This window comes from Nyctereutes procyonoides, unplaced genomic scaffold (genome assembly GCF_905146905.1).
Source record: "Nyctereutes procyonoides isolate TBG_1078 unplaced genomic scaffold, NYPRO_anot_genome, whole genome shotgun sequence".
Lineage (NCBI taxonomy): Eukaryota > Metazoa > Chordata > Mammalia > Carnivora > Canidae > Nyctereutes > Nyctereutes procyonoides.
The window spans coordinates 25,972,465-25,998,686 of NW_026575049.1; the positions used below are offsets into that span (position 1 = coordinate 25,972,465).

Here is a 26,222-nt window from a genome sequence, read left to right on the forward strand (position 1 = left end):
GGAAAAGTATATTTTTGCTCAGTTATGTATCAATTCTATTATAATATCTCACTAAATGATAAATGATAACAAAGCTTACAAAACTCAAAGGTCTCTATTATGGAAAGAAAACTGGAAGGCCAAATTAAAGCAAGAACTAAGACATAAGACTACTAAGAACCTATAATTAACTACAATGCAGTGTAATTTAGAAGATTTCACATAAAAATAGGGACAGAATCAACATTTTAATAAACATATTTTAAACCATTGTATCTACATAAAACAAAATTGGTTAAATTTTTTTAACTATATACCAATTCTCCCTCCCTCCCCAATCTCGCAGAACTAACAAATGCTAGAAACAATGCCACCAAACAGGAACCTCATTTCACAACTGGTAGATATGAAGGCAATGAAAACTTCTTAATAAATGGGTGGGATCCAGAAGAACCCCAAATTATTTCTGTCTAAAGGAAGCTCTCATAAAGTTTTATTTTAAAAAAACCCTAAAGACTGAAAAATAACTGAAAACACTCCTTAAAGCAACATTAGTAGCAAAACTGGGTGTTCCTATAGCCTAGAGAGGAAGGATAAGGCCATCTTTACCACTATTATTTACTAAATTGCAGTTTTCACTACCGATGAAATAACATATGGGCCTCAGAAATAGTACATACAAAAACATCACTGATGTGAAAACTACTAACATAGAATGTGGAATTCTACAATAATTAAAACTAAAAATTAAAAATTTGAGGTTAAGTTAGGATATAAAAAGTCTACGTCATATATAAGAATTTAAATGTGAGAATATCAAGGATAAAGAGCAAGCCAAGAGGACACCAAGTAAGAATAACCAAACTCTCTAAGATTTACTATAAAAGAACTGTAAAGTTATAAAGTCAGTTAACTAAAAACAGGAAATTTTAAAAAGTCAATTTCAAAGATAAAAAAAAATCTAAGAATTCAATCCATTAAGAATATTTTTTAAAACCCATATTTTCTAATAGGAGTTGAGGGTGGAATTAATGGGCCCTTCAGGTGCTAGCGAACACAGGCCATGGGAAAAGAATTTTCAGCACTGAACCGTGCACACAATGCAGCATATATACCAGTCTAGTAGGTTTTAAGGATAGTCCTCGGTTAATTACATAACAGATCCAGATTCAAGGCACCTCTCTCAACTAGGTCATTCACATAATTCCTACCACCTCAGACAGATATAGGTGTGTGCTCATGCTACTGGGATTCAGTATCGCATATGAATAACTTCAAATTTAAATTATGAAAGTATTAATAATGCCATACAGGTATCAAAACCCAATTCTACATCCTTTATACCATGCAATGCATTTTAACAAGGTGATTATAGTTTCCTTACAAATTAGTTAACTATTAGTTAACTGTAGTTAACTACAAGTTAGTTAACTATTCTGAGTTAAGGAGCTTCCACAGTTGAGTACACCATAAGTGAGACAACGTTCACAAGTATCCAGAGGTCAGTGAGTTTATAGTCAAGTTGGAGAGAGTATCACATAAAAACAATTTAAGAAAGCTTACTAAGAAGCAGTTAAGTCCAAGTTGTAAATATAAACTGATACTAAATATATACCAATCAACATATAGAGACAGTCAAAAGTAAGTTATCTTTCAAGATATGTACTTCTAAGAAGTTTTATAGGTATTTATCTTAATCAGGTTGCCACCACTGAAAATATTTTGTAACTCCTATTTTGCTTCCAAACCGGTTTACAAATCACACAAGGAAATCTGCCTCCCTATTTTGAACTCATTTTGGTCCCCAAACAGTACTGCCCAGACAAATAATTTAACCAGACCTGAAAAATGGTTCTTGGTTGCTCCCTAAAATCAAATCCACCTTGAAAGAATGAAGGTTTTCCTCTACGGAAATTCCAAAGAGTATCTCATACTCTGGAAGCGACTCCTAAATAATTCCTCAGATGTTTTAAGAAAAGGCAGGACTTCCACTTTCAGGGAAGATGGAGTAACAGTGGTCAGATGTACCCTTGAAATTTAAAAAAACTGGATGAAATATATAAACAACAGTTTTCAAAACACTGAACATCAGGCAAAGGAGGACAGTGATCCCTAAGAGATGGTAAACAAACAAGGTAAGCCCTGCAGCAAGCTGCCTAGGGAAAGATTCCAGGCCACCAAGCAGGCAGGGGAAACCTAAGTGGAATTCAGAGACTTCCATAATTGAGGAGATGCAGCTGAGATTCTAGGAAAGCCAAGGTAGTGAGAGTTTACAGTGTACGTACTAGAGAGGAAAGGGCTATGCAGACAACTCAGATCTGCAAGGGGACCCCTCTAGTATTCAGCTGAGTAGTAACAAAGTAACCAGGGATAATACAGCTAACATCACACTTAATGATAGGATGGTTTCCCACTAAGTCTGGGAAAAAAGCGAGGAAGCCATTCATACTTCTATTCAGCATGGTACTTGGGGTCCTAGCCAGCACAATAAGGCAAGAATTAGAATTTGAAGGTTAGAAAGCAAAACTGACTTTCTTTGTAAATGATATAGTTGTATATGTAAAACCAACCAACCAAAAGAATTAACAAAAATACCACCAAAGGGACCCCTGGGTGGCTCAGAGAGTAAGTGTTTGCCTTTGGCTCAGGGCGTGATCCCTTGATCCGGAATCAAGTCCCACATCGGGCTCCCCACAGGGATCCTGCTTCTCTCTCTGCCTATATCTCTGCCTCTCTCTCTCTCTCTCTGTGTGTGTCTCTCATTAATAAATGAATCTTAAAAAAAAACAAAAACAAAAATACCACTAAAGGTGATGAATGAAACTAACAAAGTTTATTTATTCAGTTCATTCAATCATATTGATGAAAGCAAACTGTGTTCAAATGAAAGAGGGCTTTTTTTTAAAGATTTTATTTATTCATGAGAGACAAGTGAGAGAGGCAGAGAGATATAGGCAGAGGGAGCAGCAGGCGCCCTTTGGGGATCCTGATATAGGACTCGATCCCAGGACCCTGGGATCACACCCTGAGCCAAAGGCAGATGCTCAACCACTGAGCCACCCAGGTGTCCCAAAAGAGGACTTTAATTTAAAAAAAAAAAAAAAAAAAAAAGGCTTCCAGGAAAACAGTCTGGAGAAGGTTTTCTGAGAGTGAGACGCAAAATGGTTTGGAAGCCAGAAGCTGGGAGAATATTTTATTTACGTAAGGAATAGCCTTTCATAAAGTATGAGAACAAAAAGGGAGGAAAATAAAGAAAAGATTATATGGGGGAAAAAAAGCAAAGATTCAAAAGTAGGGAGCGAGAGTTGATGGATGGAAGCAGTAAAGCAGCTGGGCTCAGACACAGGTGTTTGGATTTCATAGAATAAGAAGGCACAGGTTAGGACACCTGGGTGGCTCAGCGGTTGGGAGTCTGCCTTCGGCTCAGGGTGTGATCCTGAGGTCTGGGGATGGAGTCTCACATCCGGCTTCCTGCGAGGAGCCTGCTTCTCCCTCTGCCTATGTCTCTGCCTCTCCCTGTGTGTCTCTCACAAATAAATAAATAAAATCTTAAAAAAAAAAAAAAAGAATGCACAGGTTGACAAAAGAAAGTAACATGTAGGAAATGTTTTCTGGGGAGAAACTAGGAACAGAACAACTGACAGGAAGCTATTTTAATAATCCAGCCATAGCCTGAGGATGACTTAGAATCAGGATGGTGGCATGGCAACAAAAAAGGAAAGACTCAAGGTCCAAAGCCACAGAGAAAGGAGCGAAAGGATATGGCAAATGTTCCAAGATTCAACCTTTCAGGACTTCAAGATTTAGGAATTGGGAGGGTGGGTTAACCAGTGATGGACTCTATAGGGTCAACAAATTTTAAGGGAGGTGAAGCAGAGGTACCTATCCAGGCTGACCTGCCAGAAAAGCATCCTGAGTGACAATTCCCAAGTCTTCGGGAGATAAAGGAAAACAAGAAAATGACATTAAATATGCATTTTTAAGTACAGTAAATAAAAGTCTAGAGAGCATCCGCTTCCAAAGCAAACACAAAACATCAGTGTTGAGCCGGGCTCTGGCAGGTTCAGGAAGCGTAGGGCGGTGTCACAATGTGCTGAGGCCGACTCACAAGCTGTGTGTGGGGCACAGGGTCCCCTTTTTAAAGTTTTCAAACAGCCCTTACTGGCTTGAAATGTGATGCGTTTTGCATTTTCATTCTATTGTTTTGTTTTTGTTATTTCTACAAAGAGCCTTTTCACTAATTCTCTTGGTGTTTTAAAAGTAATGTTTTCTCCTCTGGGTCTGTGTTTCAGGAGTGGGAACGTGAGGGCATAAAAAGCCCTCCTCTCTCTATACCAATCCACAGATCCACCTGCGTGGTATAAGTGGGAATTGGCAGTATAGTATAGTCTTTGGTTTAAGGGGACAGAGCCAAACTGCAAAATAAAAACATCATAAATTTTAAATACTTCGGTATAAAAATATAAAACGTTTATAGTGAAAAGGTTGACAAAAGAGTAGTTAAGAAGAGATTTATTTTAAAATCTGTTGGTACATCTAAGTGCAGAGATTCTATATTCAGAAGTTCCACAGAGATATACATCTGGGTAAAAGATCTCACGAAGAGGATACTACTGAACATGATACACCATCTGCAAGATTTTAACAGGAGGAAAAAATATCTAGCTCCTTGGAGGGCTTCAGTTTTCATCTTTTTACTTTATATCTCCTTCCTTCCATATCAGCGTCCTGCAGACGCTCAAAACATTTCTCTTGATATACTGACCTGGGCCTAAGTTAGAACGCCTGGTCCACTTCCACATTTTGAGGTTCTCAGTATGGTTTTTAAAAGACATACCAAAACAGCATTATAAAAATTGTGGTGGGATGCCTGGGTGGCTCAGCGGTTGAGCATCTGCCTTCGGCTCAGGGCATGATCTTGGAGTCCTGGGATCAAGTCCCACATCAGACTCCTTGCATGGAGCGAGACTGCTTCTCCCTCTGCCTGTGTTCTCTGCCTCTCTGTCTGCATCTCTCATAAATAAATAAATATTTTTTAAAAAAATTGTAGTATATTTTAAATATATACATTTAATAAATTAACACTTTTAGGAAAAGAATACAATGTAGTCTGTCCTACTCACTAAATAAAAGATTAATAAAGGTGTTCATCATAAAACACAGTGTGATCCAGTAACTAGAACAAGTTCAAAGTTATAATCAATATCTTCTTTCCATTCTGTGAATTTATCTCTTAGAATGTCTATACCTATTATGTACAAACCATTCTGCTGGGTGCCAGAACAGTATAAGCTTGTTTTGAGCTCAAGGTACCAAGAAAGAACCCTGACATCTCCCTTTTCTCTAGTTGAGGAACTACAAGGAATTTCTAAGGATTATCACTCCACCTATACGCTTGAGAGGAATCTGGTGGCCTTGGGCTATGGATTACCTGCTACCTTCCCCATTCAAGCAGTTTCCATTTTTCTTTCCTTCCTGGGTCCTTGCTATACATATTTAAGCAGATTTTCTATCTCAACCTAACATGTTGTCTTCTCAACCTTGCCTTGCTCTCATTGTCTCCTTCCTTTCTTTTCCAAACACCTTTTTAAAAAAATTTTATTTATTATTTTAGAGAGAGAAGGAGACGAGGTGGGGGAGCAGAGGGAGAGAGAATCTCAAACTTCTCGCTGAGCATGGAGCCCAACACAGGGCTCAATCCCACAACCCCCAAGATCATGACTTGAGCCAAAATCAAGAGTCAGACAGAGCCACTCAGGTGCCCCTTTCCAAACATCTTGAAATAACCTATACTCACTGCTGTTATTCTCCCTACCATCCATTGTCTCTTTCACCCCTTGTAATCTAGGTCAATAAATGAACACACAGAATTTGTAGCAATGGGTCAATTAGCATCTTCCGAGTGTCACCAGAGCTTAACCACCTCTCATTCTGAAAAATATCAAACTCTGAACATGCAAAGCTGAGAAAACACTGGTTAGCCAACAAAGTACAGGCATCCTACAACTGCAAACAACTTAGTGATAATAGAAAGAAAGATGGCAAGAGATGGGGTGGTTTGGGGAAAAGGACATGCTACTTCAGAGTAATAGTACTGAGAAAAAGCTGTGGAAGGGGACAAGAAAGCAAAGAACTGCTGAACTAAAGAGAAGTAAAATGAAGAAATGCTAGATTTCCAGTCAGTGAATTTTCCTTTCTTGAATTCTGGTCAAGAATCAAATTAAACAAATGCTAGTTCAGTAAGCCAATTGGATATTTAGAGATATGTAACAACCTTCAAGCTGTAGAAATGTACACATATCCAGAGGCTCTTCTGCGTACTCCTTTCTGATCTTATCCTTTTCACTGGTTTAGAATCTGGGCCTCATGAGATAGATCAGCAGTCACCTCAGGCAGTCAAGCAAGAGGTCACTTCCTTTATTCTCTGCTCCTACAGATAATCTTAAATGAGTCACCACTTTCTAGCTCTGATATATCATTTGCATGGCTATAGGTACAGTTGACAAGCATCATTCTGGTTTATGACTAATCTTTGAATGCTACTTTTCTTTTTTTTTAAATATAGTTGACACTGAATGGTACATTATAACACCTTTATGAATTCAAATATACAGACTCACATCATTATTCCTAAGACCATTTCCAGTATTGAAATACAATGTAATCTAACAGTCTGAGTCTGATAGGTCACAGTCAGCCGTTGGCCCTGTACCCCAGACCAGCTGTATGAAGCATACCACTGTGCTAGCTATCTTCTCCATATACTAAATGAACTCCTTTGAGCCTGCACATGCTGCTCCCTCTGCCTGAAGTACCCTTTTCTATCATGACTTACTGGAAGTGGTCCCTGGAAAGGCTTTCTGACCTCCCGTTGTATTGAGGACTTTCCTTCCCCTCTGCCCCATCCCCTATATGTCTATCACAGCTCTTATTACACCAAATAGCACTCATCTCTGTCCAAGTCTGCCTCACTCCTGCAGCTGTACACTCCTTGGGAGCAAATATCTCTTCTCATCTCATTCTTCTAGTCCTAGCTTCCTTCTTCCTTTACTTTCTTTATTCCTCTCTTTCTTTAAAGGCTTATTTATTTTAAGAGAGAGAGAGAAGGGGAGGGAGAGAAAGCACACATACACAAGCAGGGGGCCAGGCAGAGGGAGAGGGAGAGAAGTCAACTCCCAGCTAAGCACTAAACCCGCCCTGCAGGGCTCAATCCCACAACCCTGAGATCAGAAACTAAGCAGAAACCAAGAGTAGGATACCAATCAATTGAGCCACCCAGGCACCCCATCCTGTAGTCCCAGCTTTTAACAGCATTCAGCACATGGTACACACACAAACGTTCAGTGAAACTGTAGTCATCCTAGTCACAAGCATATATAAAAAGATTTTATTTTTATTTTTTAAGATTTTTTTTAAAAATATTTTATTTATTTATTCATGAGAGACACAGAGAGAGAGAGAGGCAGAGACACAGGCAGAGGGAGAAGCAGGCCCCAGCAGGGAGCCCGATGTGGGACTCAATCCCGGGGCTCCAGGATCATGCCCTGGGCCAAAGGCAGGCACCAAACTACTCAGGCACCTAGGGTTCTCATAAGATTTTTTAAAAAGTAATCTCTACACCCAGTGTGGCACTCAAACCTACCATCCAAGGATCAAGTCACGTGCTCCACCAACTGAGCTATCCAGGTACCCCATAAGATTTTAAAAGGAATAACAATTCTGATCATTTCTACTAATAAGGATTAAAACTAACTACAATAAGTAAGGTTTTCAGACAAATACAAATTTAATAACAATATTCTTTCTGGGGGTGCCTGGGTGGCTCAGTCAGTTAAGTGTCTGCCTTTGGCTCAGGTCATGACCCCAGGGTCCTGGGATCCAGCCTGCATTAGGCTCCCTGCTCTGTGGAGAACCTGCCTCTCCCTCTCCCTTTGCCTACCACTCCCCCTTCTTATGCTCTGTCAAATAAATAAATAAAATCTTTTAACAAACAACAAAACAAATATTCTTTCTGTAATCTTAAAATGTTTACTGATTACAACTAGAAATTTTTTTAAAGAAGAACTTGGAGACAATTTAAAAAGGCAAGCCCCTCCCTGTTCCCATATATTTATTTAAACTGTTAAAATGACTTTCTTTATTTTATTTTATTTTTGATTCATGAGAGACACAGAGACACAGGCAGAGGGAGAAGCAAGCTCCTCACAGGTAGCCTGATGCCAGACTTGATCCCCAGACACCAGGATAACACCCTGAGCCAAAGGCAGATAGATGCTCAACCACTGAGCCACCCAGACACCCCTACTTTTTTTTTAATGACTACTTTTTTATGTTCTATTTTTAGTTCTCTTTCCTACCTTCATTTGAAAAATATTTATGAGGACTTACTATGTGCAACTTACAGTGCTAGATACTGGTTATACAAAATGTGAACACATCAGATAAGGTATTTTTATTCACATAGCTATGTTGTACCAAAGATACTACACAAATTAAGTCATTATTTAATTACAATTCTGTTAAGTGTTGTGTTTAAAAGGAGCACATCTAAAAAAATTTAAATAAAAAAAAATAAAAGGAGCACATCTAAGGGTGCCTGGCTGTCTCAGTTGGTTAAGTATGTGACTCTTGATTTCAGGGCTGAGTCTGAGCCCCATGTTGGGTGTATAAATTATTTAAAAATAAGTATTTTTAAAAAATAAAAGGAGCACATCTTCTCTGGGGTGGGGATGATTAGGAAGTCACTAAAGCAGTGACATATAAACTGAGTTTGGAGGACTGAAGAGGCATCAACTAAGGTCAAGGTGGGAGGCCTTCCAGGGTATGGGAATATCAAGTGCTAGGAAGAGATCTTGAGTGGACAGGAATATGCATTTCAGGAACCAGAATAGGGTCACTGTGGTAAGAGTTCAGGCAGCAAAAGGGAGACTGGCAGGAAATGAGGTAGGGTCTTCATTAGGTATTCACTGAACAAGAGAGACCAGTTATTTCTTTTCATGAAGTTTATATTCCAAAAGAGGGATGGCAGGGCTTCGGGGACTCATTAACAGTTTTGTTTTTGTTTTTGTTTTAAGATTTTATATATTTATTTGAGAGAAAGAATGACTGAGAGAGAGAGAGAACACAAGCAGGGGAAGCAGCAAAGGGAGAGGGAGAAGCAGACTCCCCAATGAGCAGGAAGCCCAATGTGGGGCTCGATCCCAGGACCTTAGGGATCATGACCTGAGCTGAAGGCAGATACTTAACCCACTGAGCCACCCAGGCACCTGCACTTCAGGAACAGTTTTAAGTAGGGGACAAATATCAGATTTACACTTGTTTTCTGGGTAAAGTTTTACATTTGAGGTATAACATATATAGAATAGTTACATAGTTTTAAAAGATTATTCTTGTTGCAGCTTCAACAATACTCTGGGGGAGAGAATTTCCTCCTTACATAAGAAAAACTGAGGTCTTACAAAGCTAAGTAATTTGAGGTGATCTATTCAATATACATTTGAGTGGGTACAGTATGGCAGGCACAGTACAAGTATGTGTTTAAGGATGCAGAGATGAATACAACAGTCTTGCACCAAAGAAATTTATAATCCAGTGTGAGAGAGACCTAGAAACATGATAAAGTACTGTAGTCCATGCTAGAAATGAGTAAAATATAATGGAGTAAAATATAATTCTTCCTACGAAGAATTAATCATTTCACCTCTGTGTTAAAGGGACATTTTTTTCCATACTATTATAGTTTTTGAATTCTCATTCATTCCTGTGCTTGGAATATGGTGTGTACTCAAGCAGATGTCTGCAATACAAACCAACTCAGGACTTTTAACTCCTAGCACAGTGCCTTTCCAAAACCAACCGTGCTCCTAACTCTGGAAGAGCGTGCATTAATTCCAAGGAGCTCTTTTGAAGTTGTTTTCTGAGCCAGTTTACAAACCACAAAGAAAATAAGTCTCATTAAATGAAAGCCCAACCTTATTTCTGACCCAGCCTGAAAACCCATAATAATATCTAAATAGTTATTATTATTTTAATCTTTATTCAACTTTTAAACCATCACCAATGGGCACTAATAAACATTTTAAGTAATCTCTATGCCCCCAACATAGGGCTCAAAGTCAGGACTACAAGATCAAGAGTTGCATGCTCTACAGACCGAGCCAGTCAGGTGCCCCCAGTTTTTTTAAAAGTTTTTTAAAAAGATTTTATTTTTTAAGGAAGTTCTACACCAAAGTGGGGCTTGAACTTACAACTCAGAGATCAAGTCACATGTTCCACCAACTGAGCCAGTCAGGCACCCCAAGAGGTTTTTTTTTTTTTAAGATTTTGTTTATTCATGAGAGACACAGAGAGAGAGAGGCAGAGACATAGGCAGAGGGAGAAGCAGTCTCCCCAGAGGGAGCCCGATGCAGGACTCGATCCCAGGACCCCAGGATCATACCCTGAGCCAAAGGCAGATGCTTAACCACTGAGCTACTCAGGGATTCCCCTCAAGAGTTATTTTTTTAAAGCAAATCTTCATTCAGAAGAAATGCTCCTATGAAGACAATCAAGACAATATTCCATATACTCCTTCATAATCCATAATCTCTGTCCTGAAAGGACTTATATTTTAGTTTCTATTTGGAAAGATAAAATATAGAACATAGAATAAAAACAGATATTAAGGTTGCATTTGTTCACTTATTTAAAATATTTGTAGACTGCCTACTATAGGCCAGGACAGGAGTTGTAAGGAATGTAAAGATGAGTAGGACAAATGCCTGCCTTCAAGGAACTCATAGTCTTATGGGGGAAGCCAACAATACAAAACCCAGGACAGTAAGAGCTGTAATTCAGTAGGTACACACAGATAAGAACACAGAAGCTATACACAGTTGCCATCGATTCTAATTTAGCAGGCACTTATTTCCATTGGTCAGTGTCCATGCCTTGTTAAATATCAGTTATTAAAATATTTTAACTTGGGGCAGCCCAGGTGGCTCAGTGGTTTAGCACCACCTTCAGCCCAGGGCGTGATCCAAGTCCTGGGATCGAGTCCCACATTGGGCTCCCTCCATGGAGCCTGCTTCTCCCTCTGTGTCTCTGCCTCTCTCTCTCTCTCTCTGTGTGTGTCTCTCATGAATGAATAAATAAAATCTTAAAAAATATATTTTAAGTTTACTTTGGATAATGCAAAATGGTAAATATTATAAGTAATTGCTATATGGAAAAACAGTGACACACACAAAAATAAGGTTAAGGGGTCAGAGGAAATGGTGAGAAGTAAAATTTAGGGATAAGATACCCTGGGATTCCCAAGCAAGGAAGGTTAGCATATTTGGATGAGGATCTGGTTGTAGACAGAGGAATATAGTAATCAAAAGGCTAGTGCCTGGAATTACCTAGGTATATCTAGGTATAGATCTCCAACTATGTCAAGGATGTGGTTTAGAGCTGTGTTATCCAACAGGGTAGCCACTAGCCACAGGTGGCTACTGAGTACTTGAAAAGTAGTCTGAAAAAAAAAAAGAAAGAAATGTAGTCTAAATGGAGATGAAGTGAAAAATACATTCCAGATTTCAAAGACCTAATATGAAAAAAAAGGTATGTAAGGCGTCTCAATAATTTTACTGATTACATGTTTACATAAAATATCTTCGATATATTGAAGTAAATAAATTTATTTGAAAATCTATTTTACCCTTTCTAACGTTTTAAATGTGGCTACTAGAATATTTACAATTACACACGTGGCTCACATTTGTGGCTTGCATTCTACTTCCATTGGACAGTGTTAGTCCAAAGTGCTTGAAATAACAAGCTAAAGAGTTTAAACCCTCTAGGCAATGAAACACCACTGAAGGTTTTCAAACTTAAGTGCCTGTGGTAGACTTGGGGAGGGGGCAGGAAACATAAACAAGCACTGTTTCAGGACAATTAGTGTGGGGGCAATCTGTAGGGTCAAGACACTAGAGGCAGTTGTCAATGTCAAAAGGCTGGCAAATGTCAAAGGGAAAGCAGGCTCAGCTGGAAAATATACAAGGTCTTCAGAAGTTGCAGGCTGTGTAGAGGGAGGAAGAAGAAATAAAGAGCAGGGGTTGGTGAGCAAAGAAAAACAGCTGCAAGCACTAGCCCCAGCCTGAACAACCAAGGTGCACTGCTCAGGGGACTTAGCAAGTCAGCCACAGTTTAGATCTACTGTGGCTCAGTGGTAGGGGCTCCCAGGCAGAGGTACAATTCAGAAGGAAAACAGAATCAGTGTCCTCTTCAGCAATTTCAGATCTATTTCTGAAATAGACTACCAACAGTGAGATCAAGTCCCAGAGAAGGTAGGAAGTAGAAAGCAAGGCTACCAGAAACTACAAGAAAACAGTAAATTATAAAAGCAAAATCCAGACTCACAACACAGGCAACAAATATTTGCTGGGAGTTCATTGTACGCCTGATACTTGGCTCGGCTCTAGAGACACGGGAAACAAAACAGACATGGTCCTGAATCACAAATTGTGGTGAGAGCTATGAGAAAGGAAGAGGAGCTCTGAAAGACCTGTGAGTAGATGAGGGTGGTGGGCGGTCATAAAGGAAAGCATCTCTGATGAATTGGCAATTTAATCTGAACCCTGATGTTATGTGGGTGAAAATTAGGAAGCTGGGGAGGACCAGCCCAAGCCAGGAGAGTGGTCTGTACAAAAACCTTGAGCCTGCAAAAGGCTTGGTTGAAAAAATTGAAAGTGAGACCAAGTAACTGGGACATCAGAGGTGTCCACTGGGGGTGGGGTGGGCCATAAAAGAGATGAGAGAAGGTTAGAGAGGCAAGCACAGGCCAGATCTTACAGAGCCTCAAAGAATGAAAAATAAAATCCCAGACGGGGACGCCTGGGTGGCTCAGGTTGAGCATCTGCCTTTGCCTCAGGGCGTGATCCCAGAGTCCCAGGATCGAGTCCCACATCAGGCTCCCTGCATGGAGCCTGCTTCTCTCTCTCTGCCTATGTCTCTGCTTCTTTCTGTGTCTCTCATGAATAAGTAAATTAAAAAAATTCATTTTTTTTACATATATATATAAAATCCTAGACGGACTTCAGGGCAATGGGAAGCCACAAGAGGTTCAGACCAGAGAAGCAGTCCAATCCCGAGGGCGTTCTAAGTACTCCAATTACCTGTGCTCCGCTCAGACTACTGAATGGGAGCCAGCTCAGTAGCAAAGGGCAGGAGCCAATATCTATAGCTGAGCAGCAGGATTCCAGGTCTGGGATAAGAGTTTATTATAAGGTCCTCCAAGTGTTTCAAGGTTGCAAGAAAGGAGGACGGCATCACCAAAAAATACAGAAAAATCTGATGGAAGAGCTGGTTTAGGAGGCAAAGTTGAACAAAACTTTAAACACATTGAGTATGAAGCAATAGTGAAGAATTCCAGCAGGTAAATATTGATGTCATTTTAGAGTATGGAATTTCTTCATGAAGAAATGGAATTTCTTCAGACATGGATATGCAGGTTAGCAGATACAAAGGTGATAATTTGAAGTCCCAAAACTAACATTTTCCAGTAGACAGAGAAAAGTAAAACAACAAAAGATGCCTAATTCTGACCCTTAGTGTTTATCTATCTCTGGGATAGAAGTTAGGATGAAGGGGAATCAAAAGGAATATGGTCTGAGGAAATTTTGGGGGGGATTATGGAACTGGTCTGTATCCGGATAGAGGTGGTTACATGAATCTATGCAAAAGTTAACTAACATTCATGTATACATACCAAGAGCTAATGTTACTGTTATTTTTTAAATAGCTTTTTTTTTTTTTTTTTTTAAGGAGTGGAGGTAGTCAAAAGGACTACTGCAGGGAGACATAACAGGATAAATCCCAAAAAGATGCTCTGGGGATTTTAACCATTAGGTAATTGGCAACCTTGGAAAAAACCTCAGTGAGTGTTAAGGTTGGGAGCCAAGCTGCAAAGGTTCAAAGAATAACTTGAGCAGTGAAGGGAAGCAGTCAGTACAGCCTCCTCTTTTAGAATTCCCGGAGGTGAAAAGAAGAACAGAATGGCACACAGCTCAAACAGATAAGGAGAACTGGGAGATCTAGCAAACTGGCAGAGCCAACCTTCCACACCACAAGTTGCTCCATTTCAGTATGGAGCATGCATTTTGCACATGAACTACTTTTTTTTTAAAAAGATTTTATTCATCTATTCACGACACACACAGAGAGAGAGAGAGAAAGAGGCAAAGACACAGGCAGAGGGAGAAGCAGGCTCCGTTTAGGGAGCCTGACGTGGGACTCAATCCTGGAGACCCAAAGGCGGAGCTAAACCGCTGAGCCACCTGGGCTGTAAACTATTTACTTTCTTATTGTAAACTATTTACTTTCTTATTGTCCCATTAAACTAAAGCTGCTAAAACAAACCCAAAGTGATTACATTTTTAACACTGCTCCTTAGCTAACATTTACTGCACTCCTACTATGTACCAAGCACCATCCTAGATACAAAGGGAGTAACGCCTGGTCCCTGGAAGATCCAGAGCACAGGATTTCTCACAATAGCAAGGTACTGGAGTGGAGATTTGCACAAAGGGCTCTGAAAGCCTTGACCTTCTGAATCAAATGCATTTTTATTCATCTTTATAAAAATTAAATAGGGAAGAAATGGAAACAAAGCTTAGATGTAATTTTGTAAAAATGTTCTTAATTTCTAAAAACGAAGAATGAGTTTAACTTAACATTACATTTTTTAAAAATTTTATTTATTTATTCATGACAGAGAGAGAGAGAGAGGCAGAGACACAGGCAGAGGGAGAAGCAGGCTCCATGCAGGGAGCCCGACGTGGGGACTCGATCCCAGGTCACCAGGATCAGGCCCTGGGCTGAAGGCAGGCGCTAAACCGCTGAGCCACCCAGGCTGCCCAACATTAAATTTTTAACTTAGGTATGGACAACTTCATCACCAGTGGCACTTCCTATTTCTTTTCCTTTCTACTTTTCAGTGTCCTTTCTACCTTTCTTCCTCTGGATAATTTAGGAGGCAAAATGGAATAAGCACAGGCTTTGAAAACAGACACACTTAAAACTAAACCTATCCCTTAAAATTACTGGCCATGAGGCTCTTAGAGGGTCTTTTTCTTATCCAGAAAACAGTAATGACACCTATGTGACAGGCTTCGGGTAAGGATTAGGAAAAAATACAGAGAGGCTGGCATGTGAGATGCATGCAGTAAATGTCAGTTAACATTATTACTATCGTTTCAACAAATGGTATTGCTCTGACTTAAAACACTTTTAAGTGCTTCTATCTGAATGAAGAAAAAAATATTTTTTCAAAGGCATGGCATTTATATGCTACCTCAGAAATGCAGCTTGGTAATTCCTTCTTCTTAAATCCTATCACAAACTATTCTGCTCAAGTGCTGATGTTTGGGACAAGCACTCAGAGAAGGCCAAGAACCAAGAAAATATAAAGGCAGCATTATCATCATTGCTGTGTCTGTCCCAAGCGGGCCAAGCCAGTCTGATTTGTGTTCTGGATTCCTTAATGTAGGGACCTACTACATTCATATCTCTCTCACTACCTACCCACAGCAATACAGCACGCTGTAGAGGTGCAAACCAACGTGCTAAAAGTTCTGCCTTTAGAGAGGCATTTACATAACATTACCAAAACAATAAATATATTCTCAAAGCCAAGATCACTGATGCTTCTCCAAATCAACAGGAGGCTATGGTCCACTGAAAGTCCCCACAACTATGAAGGAAACAGCCTCTATTGTTAAACTTTCACAAAATGATAAGATGCAAGATTTTTATACACCTTCTTTCTATACGCTTAACTCCTGGGGTGGGGGGAGGCAACCAATGACGTTTTACTCACTATGGAGAAATACCTCTCGCCAATTTTGTTGCATAATTTCGCTTAGACTGTAATACAAATGACCAACTTGAAATTCGTCTTATTCCTCGCACAATTTCTAGCATAGATGCTAAAGAGTAATAAAACAGCCAAAGGATCCACGAAGAAGCAAGGAATCTTGAGACCGAGGTCGGCACACTCTGCCTAGAGAACTGAGGATGGGCTGGTCCTTACTTAAGATGCCCAACAAGCAGCTACGGTTACGGGGCGACCTCGGCCACTTTGGGGTATCTGGCCCTCCGTGGGCTGACAAACCCACTGCTTTGGACCCAAGGGATGCCAACTCAGGGGGAGACAGGAAACACTCCTGGCGCCGGCTCGTCCCATTTCCTCGTGGAAAGCCTGGACAGCCTCCCGAAGGTGGCCACGCCGCAGGGCTCTGGGATGAGGGGCGCGACACCCCCTTCCCCGGCCCGGATTAATCAGGGGGAACGCGTCCACGCTGCCACGCAGGTCCCGCGGTGCCGCGCATGCAGCCACCGGGGCGCTCGGGGGCCTGACGCCTCCGTCTACCTGCCCCCCAGCCAGGCAGGGGGCCCGACGCGCCTCCGAGGGCCCCCCGCTCTCCGCCGCCACGGGGAGCCCCTCCCCGCCCCCCCCCGCCCCCCCCCCCCGCCAAGCGACGGGAAGCGAACCCGACTCGACCAGCCCACCCGGAAGCCCTCCCCCAGCTCACACCTGCCGGCGCGTGACGCCCAGAGCCGCGCGCGCCCGCCCGCCGGCCCCGCCATTCGGGGCTCCCCTGCCCTGCGCGCGGGACGTCGCCCGCGTCCCTCCCCGACCCGGGGTCAAACCCACCGCACGCCCGCCCCCACGGAGCGCGAGCTCCACGCCGCCGCCGCCGCCCCCGCCGGGGCCCGCGCGCGCTCCCGCCCCCCCTCCGGCCCTGTCCCCGCCGCGCGCGCTCACTCGCGAGGACACGCACACGCTGCGCCTCAGCTTGACAGGCCGGCCCGCGCCGCGCGCTCCCGCGGGCGTCCTCGCCCACCCGGCCGCCCCGCTCGGACTGGGCGGTGCGCGGGGGAGGGGGAGGGCGGCAGTGGCCGTCGGTCCTCACTCACCGCCGAGCCGCGCCGGCTCCGAGTGCGCGGCGTTCCGCTGTGAGGCGATGCGCTGCGATGCGCGCGGTCCCCGCTTCTCCGCAGGCTATGGAGGCGACGTAGTAGGGGGACTGAGGGGGTGCGGGGGGGTCACTCCCTCCCTCTTCACCTCCCAGAAACACGGGGACCCCAGAAACTAAAAACAAAATAAACAAACTTTCCCCTCCGCCTCCCTCCCCCAAAACCACAACACAAACACTCGGGGGCCCGCCCAGAGCCCCACTCCATTGGCCGCAGGGAGGATGCTTCCGGCTCTCACTGGCTGGCGCTTGTGCCCATCAAGCTGCTGTTCCGCCCCTCCGAGTCCTCGCCGCTGCCGTCGCCCCTCATTGGCCAAGCGCTTCCCGTTTGACGAGCTAGGATTGGCTGAGCCGCCTGCGCCAATCATTCGGGGACACACCCCCTCAGCATCCCAGAGGCCGCTTCCTTGGTCGCGGACCCGGAGAGGCGAAGGGGAAACTAGAGCATGATGGCGGCCGAGCTCTCTTGGCGCAACCATCGTCTTTTTTCTTTTTTTAGCTCATGGGTGCCTCGCCCTCGCGGTGTCTCCCCTGAGCTCCTCTCTCCATCCAGTATTGCCTAATAACGGAATCTATAAGCGCCGGCTCCTTGATTTATCCCCTTCGAAGTGCTGAGTGTGGGCTGGTTGTGCGTCATTGGACCGTCAGAATGTCAGTCCTTAGTCACATCTTCAAGCTATTGGCGGAACGGCCAGAAGCCCCGTCCAACAACAAGGACTGGTGCCATTGGTTCGACTCCACAGAGTTCTTTCCCGGTACCTTATTGGGCAGGGAGGCGCGTCAGTCAGACCTGGATGCTCCGTGCTCCGGGTAATTGTTTGCTTGGGAGTTTGGGGGACTCTGGTCGTTTGGCCCGCAGCTGACGATGATACTGACTGTCCTTTATTTTGTGCCTCCTTTGTGCCAACGACTGTCCTCAGTCCTTTACAGGGATTATCTGTTTGAACCTGTGGGTTTTACATTCTCTGAATTTTACAGATAGAAACGAAGGCTCTAAATAGAATTAGGACACTTGCCCAAGGTCACCTAGATAGAAAGTAATTGGTGAACCTGGCATTGGTCTTAGGAAGCTGGTTCCAGAGCCTTCGCTCTTTTTCACTGGCGCCTCTCCCTTCGTCCCGCATCTTACCTGCCTGCCAACACAACGTCTTAAAAACGTTTCATTCCAAATGCAAGTTCCCCCGTCAGTCTCTGAAGGTGACATTGTGGGAGACTAAAGTTACGGAGAGGTTGTTACTGCCGCCACCGCCTTCTCCCTGGCACCCGTTCCTCCCCACCCTAAAGTAAACCATCTTGGTGTTTCCCAACCAGAAGCCCATCTACTTCTGTGTTTATTTTCTCAGCTTTATAAATGAACATTTCTACCATCCTTGTGTGCCAAGCCTACCTCCTCAACCCTCCCTCAATCTATCTTTCAGCTCCCTCTTTGGAGAGAGAGAGAGAGAGACCGACCTCGAGAGCCAGAAACAAGGAGAAGGAGAGTCTAAAGAGAGATAAAGAATAAATTGCTTTAGAGATAAATAATTTATCACATGCAAATGGAACAGCCCTTCAGCTCCTGGGAAGCTTCCAGAGTGGCCCCTGATGCAGTGCAAGACCTGTGCTTCTGGCTCCTCGCCCCTAGATTCTCTGTGGCAGCTTTCAGAGAAGTGAATCCAACATTCCAGCCAGGGGAGGGCAGGATGCTAAGGACCCACTGCCAAAGAGCCAGCCCCAGCCTCTGGGACTGAAATGATCTCCAGGAGCACAGCTCTGGACTCCAGCCCACATTCCGTCTCGGGTAATTAACATTTTACCATCCCAAATCCCCATCCCCTGTAGCTTCAGTAGGATCGCCGCCCTTGTTTTACTTCCTGATCCAAGCTGTTGTGTAACCTCGTTGGCACTGCTTTAGTAATAAAACAACCACTGTAACACTGTAATGCTCAACACTGAACAGACTTTCAGCAGAGGAAGACAAGGCATTTCACAAACATCAATTAAGATTAAATGGCAGGTATTCCTAGGGTAACTGCCAGCAGAAGGACAGAAAAGAAAGATCATGAGTTAAATTCTAATTAAATGTCCTAAAGAACCTGAATCCTTATAACATACCCCGTACCAGCATTCCAATATGGAGCTTCTGAACCAGAAGACACAATGAATGAGCACTGTTCAGGATTCAAGACCTTCCTTATCTTCATACTGGTTCTTTGTAACTCTTTTAACCCATAAATCAGTGCTTGGTTTTATAGTTAATTGTTGGACACATCTGTCTACCCCAACTTAGTTGTATGTTCCTTGAAAACAAATGGTTTCTGGGACACCTGGGTGTCTCAGTGGTTAAGTATCTGTCTTTGGTTCAGGGCGTGATCCTTGGTCCAGAGATCGAAACCCACATCGGGGTCCCTGCAGGGAGCCTGTTTCTCCCTCTGCCTATGTCTCTGCCTCCCTCTCTCTCTCTGTCATGAATGAATAAATAAAATATTTTTTAAAAAAAGAAATGGTGGGATCCCTGGGTGGCGCAGCGGTTTGGCACCTGCCTTTGGCCCAGGGCACGATCCTGGAGACCTGGGATCGAATCCCACGTCGGGCTCCCGGTGCATGGAGCCTGCTTCTCCCTCTGCCTGTGTCTCTGCCTCTCTCTCTCTGTGTGTGTGTGTGACTATCATAAATAAATAAAAATTTAAAAAAATTTTTTTAATAAAAAATAATAAAAAAAATAAAAAAAGAAATGGTTTCTTTTTCATCTTTATATTGTTCTGATTATAAAGGTCCCCAAACAAATAATTATTCAGTAAATGTTTATTGAGTCTGTCAGCACTTTCCTAAGGTACAAGGGCTACACAGATGAATAAAACCTCTGACTTCAGGGACCTCAAGTCTGGTAGGGTTAGCCAAAAGGTAAAGATCATCACAGTGCAGATGGCTTGGAAGAACACGGGAAGAACACAGGACTCAAGCTTGGCAGGACAGAAATGGCTTCCCAGAAGAAGTGACATCTACAAGGAGAACTAAGGGGTGAAATGCAGTTAGCTGGCCAAGAGGCTGATGACATGTGGTGACCTGTAATATTTGTTCTCTGTGGGCAGGGAGCAACAGAGGACTATCCAGGAATGGCCAAAGCCTGTTTTTCCTATAATCTTTGTTTGTGAGGGCCTTCATCTCATTGTATTTTCCCTCCCCAGGAGAAAACAGGAAGCTGGAAACCCTGTCGTGTTTGCCCACTTGAGAATAGGAAAGTAATTTTCAAATAAGATTACTGTTTTTCCAATAATAAAAGTAACACCGAGTAAAGATTTCGGACAGAATAGAAAGTTTTAAAGTAGAGAATATAAGCTCTCCTAAATCCCTACTAGAGCCAACTCCTGTTAAAGAGAGTATCTTCCCAGACTCATGAATAGACCCACATGTGGATTTCTTCTTCCCACAAATAGTGGGGTGTGGTTTAACATGTGCACTCTGAGAGCTCTCATTGCTCAAAACTGCAGCTTTGGGTGGAACCTGTCCTCACTTTCTATACTTATGGGAAGGAGGCCAATAAATCAACCAAATGTTTATTGTAGAAGATGATGGCTTCAAATTCCTGTTACAGCAAATGACAAATTACCACCGTTACAGGACTCTGGGGCTTGCTCAGGCTAGTGTAAAGTCAATGAATGGGGGCGAGGGATCTCCTGTGCCCACTGCCTTAGGGCTTATGGGTATGCTTTGGTGGTTGCAGAGTCAATCTGTACCCTGAAAAGGCAGCCTAGGTCAAAGAAGAATGTGCTAAGGTGCTCTTCTTTGCTGTTTCTCGTTCCTTCTCTGCATGCTACTTGGGGAAAATATTTTTTGTTTGTTTGTTCCAACTCACCCAGCTTTGAGAGTAAAAAAGCTTGTTAAGCCCTGCACAATTGTATTTAGGCCAAGTGCAGTATGTTCTTGGAGTGCTCTACTATTCTTAGAGCTCTATATGTAGGGTTCTATACAGTTGGCTTTTTGCTGGAAGAGAAGGCAGATTTAATGAGTGATAGCTGCCTTGGATGGCTACCAAAAGTGCTCTAAGCCATTCCAAGCAACAGGCCTTCCTCTTTTCCCTTGAGAGATTGCTCTGTGATCCCTGAACATATTGCATGGGCCTGGACAAAATCCAATGCAACGGGAATTTCTGTGAACGATTCTGCAATGACCCACAAGCTTGGGGTGACATAGCCAGCTGGATATGCTCCAACTCTGATTTCTGTGACACAGAAGAACTCTGTCCACCCTTTGCACTGGCCTCTCATTGCTATGAGACATTTGGAAGTGTTTGTAAAGCATTCTGCAATTCTCTAATCGTACAACCATGGGAAGATCCCTGTAAAGGAACCTAATCCAAAAAAACAAGAAGCCTGCTGACAGCTGATACTGCTCACTGTGGTAGTGGGTATGGCCAGAGCCAAGGCCAAGAGCAGTGGGGTAGGGGAACTTTCTAAAGGGTGCTGATTATAGAGGACATGCTTATAAGTATTTATTACATGTCAGGTAGCATTTATTGTGGAACAAAGCTCTTGTGACCGACGCTATGCCACTTCTAAATCATCTTTCTTCTTATGACCACACTTCCTGAAAAGCTCCCTGTGAAGCAACGAACACCAGACTCCTCCTGTTTGCTGGCCAACGTTAGACCCACAGGAGGCTCACAGGAGAACCAGAAGTGGCTGTTAATAATAACTACCCTCTCGCACACACCTGCTTACTATGTGTCAGACACTACACTGAGGGCTCTACCCGGATCAAGGCAGCTCATCTTCACAACCCTGGTTAACCCCAGTTTCCAGAGAGGGAAACTGAGGCACTGGTTACTAACAAATTTGCCCAGGTCACCAAAGGTAATAACTTCAGAGCTGAACCCAGACAGTCTGACTCCAATGAATAAGTTCTCTTCGCTGCTGTGTTGCCCGAGATGTCCACATGGAGAATGCCATAGGGCAGCTGGGGAGACACCCGGCCTCCAAAGGAGCAGTTGCCCTTAGAGCCTTCCTTCGCTCCACTCCGGGCTGGGCTCGTTTCTCCTACAGACTCAGGGAAAGAGGTGCGCTTCTTCCTGGCTAACGTATTGCCTCCGGTGGTCCTTCCTCCGCATCCCAGTTGGGAACTGGCTCTCCTCCCACCCACTCCAAAGCAGCCTCTTTTCTTCCTGCCCTTTCCCCTCCATTTCCTTTACTCAGCTTCTTAAGTAACGACCTGAAGCTGTCTCCACTGGTGCCCCTTCCTTCTTTAAACCCGGCTCCTGGCCCTAAGGCTCTGCCGACACTCATTTCTCCAAGCTCATCTATGACCTCTTGTGGCCAAGATCCAAGAGCCTGTCTCAGTTCTTGTTTCCATGGCTTCATCACTACGTTTTACTCCGAGAATCTTGGCTTCCCAAAATAGCCAGCTTCCCTCCTACCTCTACAACTGTTCATGCTCTTTTTCATACCACCTCTTTCTCTAAGCTCCTTCAAAGGAGTCTGTCTGCTCTTCTCTCCTTCTGTTGCCTTCTGGGGGCATGAGGGTGGGGGCAAGGAGCTGGGTCATTGTCCTGCCTTCACCTCTAGGATTGCGACTTTCATCCCTCTGTCTTCAGCCTTCATTCTGCAGCTCAGTTGCTGTTCACCTTGAGCAAGTCACATACAGAGTGTCATCTTCCTCCCTTCTAAAGTGAATATATTAAATCAGATTTACTCTTCTAGATTCTAAAATAATGATAAAACCTGAAGTTTTGGGATGCCTGGGTGGCTGAGCGGTTGAGCGTCTGCCTTTGGCTCAGGGCATGATCCCGGGGTCCCAGAATCGAGTCCCACATCAGGCTCCCTGCATGGAGCCTGCTTCTCCTCTGCCTGTGTCTCTGCCTCTCTCTCTCACTGTGTGCCTATAATAAATAAATAAATAAATAAATAAATAAATAAATAAATAAATAAATAAATAAAACAACCCCAAAACCCTGAAGTTTTTCTTTATTTTTTTTTAAAGATTTTACTTATTTATTCATAGAGACAGAGAGAGAGGGGCAGAGGCACAGGCAGAGGGAGAAGCAGGCTCCATGCAGGGAGCCCGATGTGGGACTCGATCCAGGGTCCCCAGGATCAAACCCTGGGCTGCAGGCGGCGCTAAACCGCTGCACCACTGGGCTGCCCAACCCTGAAGTTTTTAAATACATACCACACCCCGGCAGGACCAGCTACATAATTTGCGGCCATGCGGAATGAAAGCATGGGGCTCCCTGTTCCAAAATCATTGAAAATTTCAGGACAGTAACAGCAGAACATTAAACCAAATGTGGGGCCCTCACCTTCCGAGTGTGGGGACCTGTGGGACTGTGAAGAAGGTTGGCTGCCCATGAAACCAGCCCTAGTGCCAGGCACTGTCTTCAGAATTTTTATGTATTAATTTCTTCAGTCCTTATAACAACCTTAAAAAGTAGAATCAGATGAGGAAACTGAGGCAAACAGAGGTTAAATGACTATCCAAGGTCACGTTTTTTAGTTGGTAGAACTGAGAAAAATACCTGTTGGTCAGGGCTGTTGTGAGATTCACACGGTGAAGGATGGTCCCCGGGGACCCCTTGAGAGAACTTCTGGTGGCCCCTCAGCTGGGCCACGCCCATCCCTTCCTCAGTGAGTTTGCAGCCCTCCCTCCATGGCTTCCCTCTTTCTTCTGAACCAAGGTCCACACTTCCTTCAAAGCTCAGTTTCAGTCCCCTCTCTCCTTGCAGGGGCTTCTGGAGCAGAGAAGGTGGGCCCACTTCTCTACTCCCCCAGAGTCAATACTCCGTGTAGAGTCAGAGCCTGGTCATGGGGCTCTTTGTAGCCTTCAGAACACTCGCCCATTGCTTGACCTCTTGAGGTTCACTAATAACCAATTCTACAAGGCTACAGGGAAAACTTCTTTAAATCTCTCTCCACAACCTCATGGTAGCCTGTCTTACCCACCAGACTGGGAGGCCTTGAGGGCAAATACTATATCTGAATCTTCACTACATCTTTGATGCTTATAATTCTCTTGTAAGAATTCTTTCTAGGCTCTGGACCTTTCTCTGGAATGCCTTGCCTCATTCTTCCCTCTCCCATTCACTCCTCAGGTATTGGCTTAGAGACCACCTCCTCCTCTAGGAAGCCTTCCCTGATCTCAACTTGTGGGTTAAGTGCCTCCTCTGGGCTTCCACACCCCCTGTACTTCCCCATCATAATGCTTGCCTTCCTGTGTCCATCTTCCCAACAAGGTTATAAACACATTGAGGGCAGAGACCAAGTCTGTCTTACTGCATTGCCTAGGTCACACTAAGTCCTCAATAAGTTTGCTTGAACAAATGAATCAATAAAAGTAAATATTAAATACATGTCATTAAACTCCAGGTTCTTTAATGGCTTTCAACACAGGACTGGGCACCTGATAGATACTTATGCAAACTTATCGAATGGGTGAAAACCAACAACTCCGGAATTTCTGTAAAGAAGAAAGTTTAGTGGCAGCAATCTGGTTAAAGCAGCAATCTGGTTGGTTCCTCTTGACAGAATAATGTCAAAGAAGGATCCCAGGTGTGACAATGAAGAGTTAGCATTGAGAACACAAAAGAAAAGTGTGCTGGGGCTTGCCGGCCACAGCCAGCCACTGCCTGTTTTTGCATAGCCCACAAGCTAAGAATGATTTTTACATTTTTAAGTGGTTGGAAAAATTAAAAGAATAATATTTTATAGCACATGAAAATTATATGCAAGCCCAATTTCAGGGTCCAGGCAGTTTCATTGGGATACAGCCACACCCATTCATTTACATACCACCTGCAGTTGATTTAGTGTTACAGCAGTGAAGGATCCACATGTCCACAAAGCCTAGAATATTTACTGTCTGACCTCTTACAAAAAAAGTTTGCCCACCCCTAGCCTCTGCCATCTTACTCTTACCCAGAGAAGGAAAAGAAACGTGTTGCCAGCTGGCCACAAGGTGTCAGCATCTCACCATGGTGCTTTCAGCTGAATGGGCTCCTCTAAGGAACCACAGCCAGGAGTATGGCCCCAAGCCCTTGCCTGCCCTTGAGCAACTCCCAGTGCCACCAGGGAGCTGGCTGTAGTTGTGGAGAACAATGGAGCTTAGAAGGTAGAAGAGGGGAGCCTGGGTGACTCGATGGGTTAAGTGTCTGACTTTCGCTCGGGTCCTGATCTCAGGGTCCTGGGATCAAGCACCTGGGATGGAGCCCCGCATCAGACTCCCGGCTTGTCCCTCTATCTCTGTCTGCCCAACACCCTGCCATTCTCTCACTCTCTCACTCTATCAAATAAATAAATAAAATCTTAGAAGAAGAAGAAGAAGAAGAAGAAGAAGAAGAAGAAGAAGAAGAAGGAGGAGGAGGAGGAGGAGGAGGAGGAGGAGGAGGAGGAGGAGGAGGAGGAGGAGGAGGAGGAGGAAGTTGGGGAGGGTCTGGAGCTCGCACGAAGGGGATAGGACTGGTTTGGGAAGTCCAGGGGCCTGGTGCAGGTAGGCAGGCTTTTCTGGGTGCGCTGGGGTTTTTTTGTTTGTTTGTTTTGGGTTTAATTTGCATTTTATATATGAAGGGTTTTCCAAACAAACTAAAATTCTTTATTTTATCTAAAACTATCCATGAAGAAAAGCTGTGGGCCTTTTTCACAATCAGATAAGAGTGTAGTCCTCTTTCATGCTTGGAACCAACAAGCCCACAGAGTTGAGGAGGGGTGTGCACCGGAGAACATAGGGCCCTGCTCAGCAAAGCAGCCCACAAGTGGCACCCTGGCAGGATGTATTCCACCTTTCTTTCAAACCCTGGACCTTGAAACTCCTTTCAGGTGGGTGGATATTTACCTCTGTGTGCCAACTACTCAACCTGAAAGTGACAATCATATAGGGAGGGGCAGGGAGAATTCAGGAGAGAATGTCCCAAGAAGGAAATGATAAAGCTCTTTCACTTTAACACACCAATGGAAGTATCATTGGCTGGTAACTAAGTTTCTTCAAATATTCGCCACTGTGCTGAGTGCTTTACTCCCCACAGCCTCTGGAAAGTGGCACCAGGATTATCCCCATATTACACCTAAGGAAACTGAAGTTCCAGGTGGGAGGCGACTTGCTGGGTCACTTAGCTAATATGTAGCCGAGTGGGGAATCTACCCCCACACTGCCCATCCTGTGTGGCACCATGTGCCTCAGCTAAGGTCAAAACAAATGGCATGCCCCAGCACCCCCCTAAAAACACGAGCTCCACCAGGGCCTCCAGGGCTCATCATTCATCCTAACTAAAATAAGCCTAAC

At 43.8% G+C, this 26,222-nt stretch overlaps 1 protein-coding gene across 4 annotated transcripts in view; it reads right to left on the reverse strand.

The window, feature by feature from the left end:
• Nucleotides 1-17,103, reverse strand: part of TNRC6B (trinucleotide repeat containing adaptor 6B) — a 242,873-nt gene extending 225,770 nt beyond the window's left edge. For 3 of the 4 annotated variants that reach the window (XM_055329001.1, XM_055329002.1, XM_055328999.1), the window contains exon 1: nt 16,918-17,103. The gene's annotated coding sequence lies outside the window, so the exon portion shown is untranslated. Of the gene's footprint in view, nt 1-16,781; nt 16,796-16,917 lie in introns of those variants that run through there. The other variant, XM_055329000.1, reaches the window with a different exon arrangement.
• Nucleotides 17,104-26,222: the final 9,119 nt, after the last annotated feature.